This window comes from Morone saxatilis, unplaced genomic scaffold (genome assembly GCF_004916995.1).
Source record: "Morone saxatilis isolate NCDOM2014 unplaced genomic scaffold, NCSU_SB_2.0 Contig11, whole genome shotgun sequence".
Lineage (NCBI taxonomy): Eukaryota > Metazoa > Chordata > Actinopteri > Moronidae > Morone > Morone saxatilis.
Window position 1 is genome coordinate 1,969,001 of NW_023339663.1, and position 9,159 is coordinate 1,978,159.

The following is a 9,159-nucleotide window of genomic DNA, read 5'->3' on the forward strand; positions in this document are numbered from 1 at the left end:
AGCTAGAGTTCAGGGACGGGTCGCTCTGGTGGAGGTCTGACCATCTGCTTTTTAATTCACGTTTGAATGAATTTAATCTTGTTAAAACTTAGGAAACCTTTGAAAGAGCAGCCAGGGCTTAGCATTATGTGTCGCAGTTGTGTTAAAGGCCGAAATTTAATTCAAAACAAATCACTGGAAACGACTTCCTTCTTCGTGTTCTGTCACATCGAGTTTCATTAATCCACTTCAGTTATTTCACATTCTTCTCTTTCTCTCCTTTTTTTGGACAAATTTTTGTTGAGTTTTCTTGGGGTTCTTTCTCTGGAGTCCGCCATTGTTCTGATAAGCTCTTTGGTTGTTTTCTAAAGCAGGACAAGAGAGTGAAGCTCTGTGGATGTAAACTGTGTTCAAATTTTGCTTTTCTTTAATTTACGAATCAATTTCAACACTTTCTTCAACTATTGTGGTTTATTTACTTAGCTTGGGTTGTAACGACTTTATGGATATTAATCATTTCAAAATCTTGAAGAAATTACATCACAAAGAGCAAAAAATACCAATGTGGGCTTCAGAGAGAGTTTAGAGGGTTAATGTCATAATTTGCAGTTTTTTTCACAACTGCTGTTCGGACAAAATAAGTACTTTACAGATTCACTGTGGGCTCTGGGAACTCTGGGACATTAGAACAGGCATTTTTAACTATTTTAAGACATTTTATAGATTAAACAAGTAATTAATGAATTGAATAAACTTTAATCGAAGGATAAACCAACAGCGCCGCTGACAGCGACAGCCTGGTATTTTATATCCTCCTCAGACGACAGCAGGCGTCTCTATTTGTCAGTCCATCCGGCAGCGATCGTCCCTCACTTTACCCCCGGAGACGCTCTGTTGGCAGGATGGGAAGTAAAGTAACCGCCAGTCCTTGAGGATCGCCCCCCCGCCCCCCTTGTCAGTCCTTTTGTCAGGCCGCAGCGACCATGCTGTGATCCACAAATAGACTCAAAGTGCCTCCGTGCCGCACATGAAGGGAAGGGACAGATGGACCTGTGGTTGCCCTCGCCATAATGCCTGTCAGCGTCCTCCGGAGGCTCGACCTGAACTTTCAGGATGTGGAGGTGATGGCGGGAGAGACCGATAGCAGCAAACAGCGAAGGATCGAGGAAGAACCTAAACTTGTGACTGAGCTGTATTTAAGATTATCCCCACATGGATGTTTTAAAGGTTACTTTGACAGTAGAGAGAGACGGGAGCGGCGGGGGGGGGGGGGGGGGCAAAGGGACCCGGGCATACGTGGTACACGCTCTGCCAGACGAGCTACCTCATCCGATACCACGTAATTTATTAGCCCTTAAAATGGGACCTTGCTACTTCCCTGCATTGCTATCTCCCAGGAAAGAAAGAGTTAAAGAGTCAGAGCACAAAGCAATGATAGCAATCATACAGGGTTAGCAGTATACGCTCACATACAGTAACAGGGCAGAAACAATTCCTAAAATCATCATTTAATCCATATAACTATCCAATAATCTCCAGTTTAGACTAACTAGCTGCCCACAGTCACCGCAATAATGTTAACGTTAATAAACTGAGACATTCACACAACACACAGCCCATCAGTAACTATTATACTGCAACCTAACGTTACTAACACACTCACACCGGGAAACAAACCTGCACAGGTTACCCACAAGCCCCCCAGTGCAGGAAGGATCAGATCCTTTAATGAAGTAAAACATCTTCCAGCACCAGAACAGTGCGGCTACAACAGATCGACACCTTCTGGTTTCACTGTTGGGGAGCTGTTATGTTGCTGCACGCACACCCTGCAGCTGCAAATGCAACGAAGGTCCTTCAGCCGGGAATCGAACTGTGGACGCTGCAGTTATGTAACGTGTGGCCCGCCATCAGGGTACCAGGGCGCCACACCGCCGCCTAACACGAAAACTCAGAGAGTTCATTTGTAACCACAACACATGAAGACTGTAAGACTGAGAAACAACCACACTAATGTGAGGCTGAACCACTGACAGTGTATACAACGGACAGACCTTAAACCTGCATTCTCTGTAACAACCAGCAGGGGGAACTCCACTGGTTGCAATAACACACAGATACCATTCAGTCTCTATGGGAGATAATGAGGTCGACTCTCAGTGATGTATGAGTCAGTAAACACGTTTCCTGATGAGTTTCTCTGTCTCAAGTCTCTATTTCAGTCTTTTCCATACAGCATGATGTTCATTAGTAACCTGATTGGTCATTTTTAGACTAATGTCTTCATTGATTATTAAATAATAAAACAGCAGAATAAGCAAAACAAACCGAAACACAAAAAAAAAAGAAATTTCCCTGATTATTTGCCTCTTTATGTGAACATGTAAGACTTCCACACACTTTAAATATTCTGTTTCTCTCGTGCAGATGGCCTCGAATTAAGATGCCAAACTGATCTAAACACAACGCAAAGAAAACCTTCACACGTAGGGGCCTCGTGACGAGAGCCTGGCAGCCGAGGACCGCAGTATGGCGAGGTCAGCGTATGTGTTGCACAGACTCACGAGGTGTGAAAGTAGAAACAAACACCAGCCAAATGCTTGTTTGGCTACTCAACTAGACACCATGCCAGCCAATCAACTCTCATTTGGAGACTTTATTTTGCTCTAAAAATATAGCTGGCTGTCAACAGAGGAGGGTTTTATGTCTTCTACACATACAGACACTTTAAAACCAGACAATCTGCTCTGAAACTGCTAAAATCCTGTTTTTATTGAACAAAATATTAACATGTATACTAACTAGTTAAATACCTTTAAAATCCCTCTTTCAACAGATAACTATAGATAACAGTTGTAATCTGTGTTGGTACTGTGCTCTTCTTTATATGAATGTTTAGTTGTGATAATAAACAACTTTTATATTTATATTTGTTCATGTTTACAGGGGCGTTTCCAGAGGGGGGTCCTGAGGTGGCACTGCAGCGGGCTCTGTTTTAAAACCAGAGTGAAGATATTGGTTTTATATGAAAAGATATGAAAGATTTGGGAGCTTTTAGTGTCTTTTTACCAAATCATGGATAATTATATATTTATATTATTATTAATTATCAGGATCATTTAATTACTATATTAATAACAAATATATTTTGAATTCTAATGGAAAGACTTTATGTTGTATAAAAGTTTGTGAAGTTTTTTAATGAACTAAAACAATAAATGAACATTGAACTGTTGTTTGTTTGTTTGTTTGTTTGTTTGTTGTTGTTGTAAACAATATTGATGTCAGATTTGATCAGAGCAGAGTTATTGAGTATTACATCATCCATCTTTCATCACAAACATCAGGTCATGAAGTTCATCAAATAGCATCAATGCTGAAAACACTGAGCAGCTTCATCTATTGATCTACTAAATAATCTATAATAGAGTTACTGTTTTACTCAACTGATGCTGTTTATTATTGATCATGGAACTAAAATGTGTCTTTTAACTGTTTAATTTCCAATTTAATGTATTTTATATCTAAACTGTAAATAAGATTCATACAATAATACACAAAATAAGATTTCTGAAGGAATTCTTATATTTGATGGTGTAATGTTAGACAGTTTGTTTTAAGAGTTTTAGTTTTTATTAAAGTTTTACATGATGTATCTTCAAACTGCGATAAGAACAAAGTGAAATACACTTAATACAATTATACAGATAGTTTTCATGCATAATTAATATCAATATAACGCTTATAATTTATATAGTTTTTGTTCAAAACTTAATGTTATTTATCTGAAGACGCTTTAACATCCAAAATAAATGTCAAATAATAGATAAATAAATAGAAGATGCTGCAGTTTTCAGAAATAAATCATCCAAATTAGGCTTTGAACTGTGATTTAACATTATTAAGTTAAAAACATTAATTTAATCACGTTTACACAGAAAAACACCGTAAAGTGAGTCGGTAAATAACCGGCTGTAACTCACCGTTTCTTCCTTCCTAACGTTTCTTTTCTGCCGCAGAAATAAACAACAACAAACTAATAAATCCAACCAACTACCAACAACCGGCTGCAGCAGCTCGGTTACCGGTTACCGGCGCTGTGTGTCCGCTGCTCGCTCTGACCGTCGGGAACCAAAAGCGCTCTCGTTTAAAGCCACCGTCAACCGGAGCGCTTATATACGCACACTGCTACCGGGCCGCGCTTTCAGAATAAAACTACATCCGGAACAGATCTAAACTAGTGATTAAAGTAGAGTGAATGTTTAAAGTTCCCCTTCCTCCTACTTTAAACATTAAAACATGAATTTACTATCAGTACAAAGAGATTTACATGAACCTATAGTTAAAATACTATAATATGCTCTTACGCTATTTTAAATGTGTCTTTTCTCCCATATTGCACTCTAATAGTCACTTTAAGGGAGGTTTTATGCAACAGGTAAAATTAAGTGTGTGACTAAACTCATATGCAGCATTTCTCCAAACTTATTTAAAACGTGTTAACAGAATTTATCTGAATAAAGTAACTTAACAGCATCTTGTTGTTGTTATTTATTTTCTATGTGATTAAAATCCAATCTTTACACTTTGGTCATCATGAAAAATGTATGATTTATAAACAGATGAAAACATAGCACAGTGACGTTTCCATTTCTGTGACGATGTAAAGTCAACTTAAGGAAAATGAGTCAATGGAACAAACTGGAATTAAATCACCAATATTCAAAATACTGCACACATTTAAGTTATTACTTTAATGGTTTATTTTTGAGTTAGCTTTAATTAATGTGATTGAGTATCGAGTTAATGTTTATTAAGATATGCTGTTGCAGTGCAGGTGTTTGGAAGTAATAATGCTGAGTAGCTCCAGAGTGAATCTGATAAATTACCAGTTGAGACTGAAGAATGAAAATCTGGGAGTGAACTTAAACTTTAATTATATCTTTTTACAGCTCTTAAATAGCGACAGAAGCTTTTTATTGTTTATGATGCTGCTGGTACGAGTGGTATTCAGTGTGTGACTCAAACTGTCGAGCTTCAACCTCACCGACCTTTAAATGAGCCGTTATAAATGTTTAATATGAAATAGTTGCTCAGCATTTTCACTCGTTTGCCGTAAACCAACCTCGTCTTTTTAAATAATAAATTAAAACTACACAGTAACCTCTGAAGAATTCCCTTCTCATCTCATCTGATCATGAATTTGCACACCGCTCAGAAAGATATGCTAATGTGCAGCAGATAAACGCAGGAAGCCATCACTCACTCGCCGTGTGAAACAACTGAAGAATATAAAACGAGAGCAGAGATGAAAAAGGACGACACGTCGAGCTCTGTGTTTTCCCCGACGCTGGTTCGCTCTAATTGACGGCTGCAGATGTGGTTGATGGGTCAGTGCTGCCACGAGGCCTCCGGGCAAGGTGACCTCCTCCTGCTTGATCATTAGACGCTTTCATGAAGCCGCTACACAAAAGGTTATTTTTAGTTTATTTGGATCCCGTTTTGTATCTCAGTTCAATCTTCTCATCTGACAACAAAAGTGAATTAACGCTGCGAGCGGCGATGGACGGGCCCGAGCAGTAGGTGGCGCCATGACTATGACTGAATAATGGCATGTAGCTGTGTTCAGGTTGTGTTTCCTGGCCAAACCTCAAGCTTTAATGGACAACTGTCCATTGTCATCATCATCACCATCTTTAGTCAGTCTGATCAATCCGGGTAAAGTAGAGCCTGGAAACTAAAGCTAAAGTTGAAAATCCTTTTTTGTAGATCTTGACAGGATACATGTGCCCACCAATTTTTGTGTGTGTACATTAAATGTGTTGTCGGGGCTTCTTTGATGAAATGCTGTATAGTTACAAAAAGGGCTGTTTTATGGGAAAACGTTGATTTTTGCCACCACGCCACGGACACACCGTTTGACGAAAAGTCGAGATTTTGATAACTTTTCATAGTGAGCTTCTTTAAAGCGTACTTACCAATTTTAAATTTGAACCGATCAACTCTCTAGAAGGAGGTCGCTGCTGGGGCTCTAATTAATGTATTCACCAACCGGCATCATGACTGAACTGAAGTTACAAACCTGCAGTTCCTCTAACAGCCACTAGAGGCTCCAGCAGTGAGTCTCCATAAGGCTCCATATTAAACTGCAGAATAAACATGTTTACAACCTCGTTCAAAAAACTGTTTTGTGAAAGTTAATTTTCCCGTTCATGATGACTGCACAGGGTTGAATTGTTAAATAACTCACCTGTTTAAATTATATTAAAGCTTAATTTTGTGGTTTTGTCTACTGTCGTTTTCTATATTAACGAATATCGCTTTTGCCTTTTTTTCTGGTTTATGGTTCATTTTAAGATTTCAAACCCAATTAAACTGTTTTACTCCTCTGGCTGATTTTTTTTATTTTTGCTTAATACAAGAAAATTTGATTATATTTAATAATATTTGGTTTGTTTTTGCAGAATAGTCTTTGACTTAAACATAAATCAGACTTTATATAGACACTTAATTTTACTTGTTGCATAAAACTTCCCTAAATGTGATTATTAGATAATATATAAAATATAATAACATGGTACAAGACGCAAAGAAACACATATTCAGAAAACATTTTACACTGTAAAACTATATAAGTTTGACTCAAAATATTGTTGAAAAATTCGAACAATTTAATTAAAACTAACTTAATTAACTTAAGTTAAAAACCTTGTCGATCAAGTAGATTTAGTAAATTTAAGTGACACTGACTTAATCTTGTAATTTTTATCTCAACTTACAATAAACTAAGTTTGTGTTACCTAAAATCTTCAATGTGATCCGTTTCAACAATTTGAGTTAAAATAACAACACTGTGTTAAAATCAGATAAAAAGTAAAAAAAATGGTTGAAATTGATTACATCGAACATTTTACTTACTTAATTTAATTTTTAAGCAGTGACTTAAGCTTAGTAATGTAGCTTAAGTCACTGTAAGTGACGCTAACCTAATTTAGTAGTTTGTATTTGTACTATAAAACAAAAAGCACTTAAAAAAGTTAAAGTTAAAGTTTTAAAAACTGATTTTGTGTTTCAACATATATCTGAGTTAAAATAACTCCTCGTATTGTTGTCTGTTGTTATTGTCTGTATGAAAGGCGCTATAAGTATATTAATAATACTCTTCCATTGCTTTCTGTAACACACCAACTGGTCTATTCGGATAAAAACACCATTTTCCAACAGCTTCTTTGTGTGAAGAGGTTTAAAAGGACACATCCCACACAGCTCGGTGTAATTGCACTGAAGCATCGTGAACAGTCCACCTCTGTTCCCTCCGCTGACAGAAGAGCACCATCTGGCAGAATGTGTCGAGGACACCAGGGAGCTGCAGTCTATTCAGCACAATCAGGAAACAACGATGAAGACGAGTGAAAACCCCTCCACCTTCTCCATGGGTGGTCCACATGTCTGGTTCTGAAGAGCTTCTCTCCTAACCTCGTCCACAAACACAGATGAACTGTTTTTGTTTTCTGCTCGCAGAGAAAAGGGAGAAAACATGCAGCGGTTCGGAGGCCGGGAGGGTGATTTTTAAATAATGCAGCAGACTTCCCGGTTTCACAGTGGGCGAGAAAGCCAGTCGCAGTGGGGAAACTATAACACATCACTAGGATTTATCTCAGCTCTTAACGATTGTGTTTGCTCTGGGAGCACAAAGGCTTCTGGACGGAAACTTCAGGTTGTTATACAGTTTGCAAAATGCTTAATAAAGGAAAAGATATATGAATATTAGTTAAATGTTTTTCAATCATGACTCTAAACTCAAACATGATGATGTCTGGTTCATAAAACAGATTCTGTTTCCATGATTACATCCAGTGAAGCTAACAAACCAGGCAGAAAAAGTTAGAAATTATTATTTAAAAAAAGGTATATCCAGGTATTTGTGTTTAGGAAGAAACAAACACAAACAGGTAGGAGTGTAAAGATTTTGGATCGATCTAAATGAACCGACCGAAGGTCTGATTCCTTCTGTGTGGAAAAAACGAACCCTGTTAGCCTAAATAAATGTATTTAAATGCTTTACCTGTTCGAGAACATATGACGTGATGCAGAAACAGCAGTAAAAACAGGAAACGTTCATTAATGCACAAATTTGTTGCTTTTAAAAAGTGTGTATTGCTGATTTACAGAAACATACACAGGGAGACTGTAAACGTGGAGAAGAGTCTGTTTCCTGCAGCGTCAAGGTCATAAAAACATACAGTTAACACAGCGAGACACATGGTGTGGACAAACCAAGCAGCTGTTTCTGTTTAGAGAACAGAAATGTTAGACAGATAAAACATTTCAGCCAAAGAAAGTCAAACAGAAAAAAAACTCCCTGAATACAAATGACTCTTTTTTTCCCTCTGATTTCACCAGCTGAAACACCGACTGACATCCAGTGTGACAGCTTGTCTGTCTCACATCACCTGTCTACTGCGGTGAAATTGAGATTCTTGCTGTGTCTCGTCCTCTGAAGGAAGACATTTTTTTGTTGCCGTCCTCTTGGAGCAGCGAGTTGAGTCGGTGCGTGCTCTGTCGCTGTCCATTACCTCAGCGTGTTCCCCTGTCACATGTGATGGGCACAGCGATCCCCGCTGCAGGTGCCTGATGTATGAACCCTGACAGGCCTCCGGAGGAGCTGCAAGAAGCATGAAGGACTGTGGGTAAAAAGGAAAAGGTCGCCCACTGGGGGCTTGGAGCAGGCAGGGGGTAGATTTGTGTCTGTGCGAGCTGTGATTGAAAGAGGAAACGCTGCGTTCATTTAAAGTGGTAGAAAAACAGATTTAAGGGCGTTTGGAGTCTTGAGTCTGCAGAAAGGAACTCTATGGGAAGACTATTGAGAGAGAGACGGAGCATCATGATCATGATTCTGCACATTTATAAAATGCATCAGAGACCTGTAAAGGACGGGGACTTTAGGGGGCGGGGCCTTGACAGCGACAGCAGTGATTGAGTCACTAGAAGCACATTCACACTGTTTGTAAAAGTTTCTTTGTTGTAGCCGACTGTGAACCTATCATGACTCGTCAGTTTGTGGAGTCCCGGTTTAAGACTGAAACTAGAGACTGAGACCAGAAACTCATCAGGAAACTGTTTTACTGAGCTCATAAATCAGCAAGACTGAAGGTATCAGTGTGTTATTGCAACCAGTGG

The 9,159-nt window shown here is 38.6% G+C and overlaps 1 protein-coding gene across 1 annotated transcript in view; it reads right to left on the reverse strand.

The window, feature by feature from the left end:
* LOC118343383 (tetraspanin-18-like) overlaps positions 1-4,110 on the reverse strand; it is a gene marked incomplete in the record, with an annotated part of 37,269 nt that extends 33,159 nt beyond the window's left edge. The window contains 1 exon segment of the mRNA XM_035682179.1: positions 3,959-4,110.
* Positions 4,111-9,159: the final 5,049 nt, after the last annotated feature.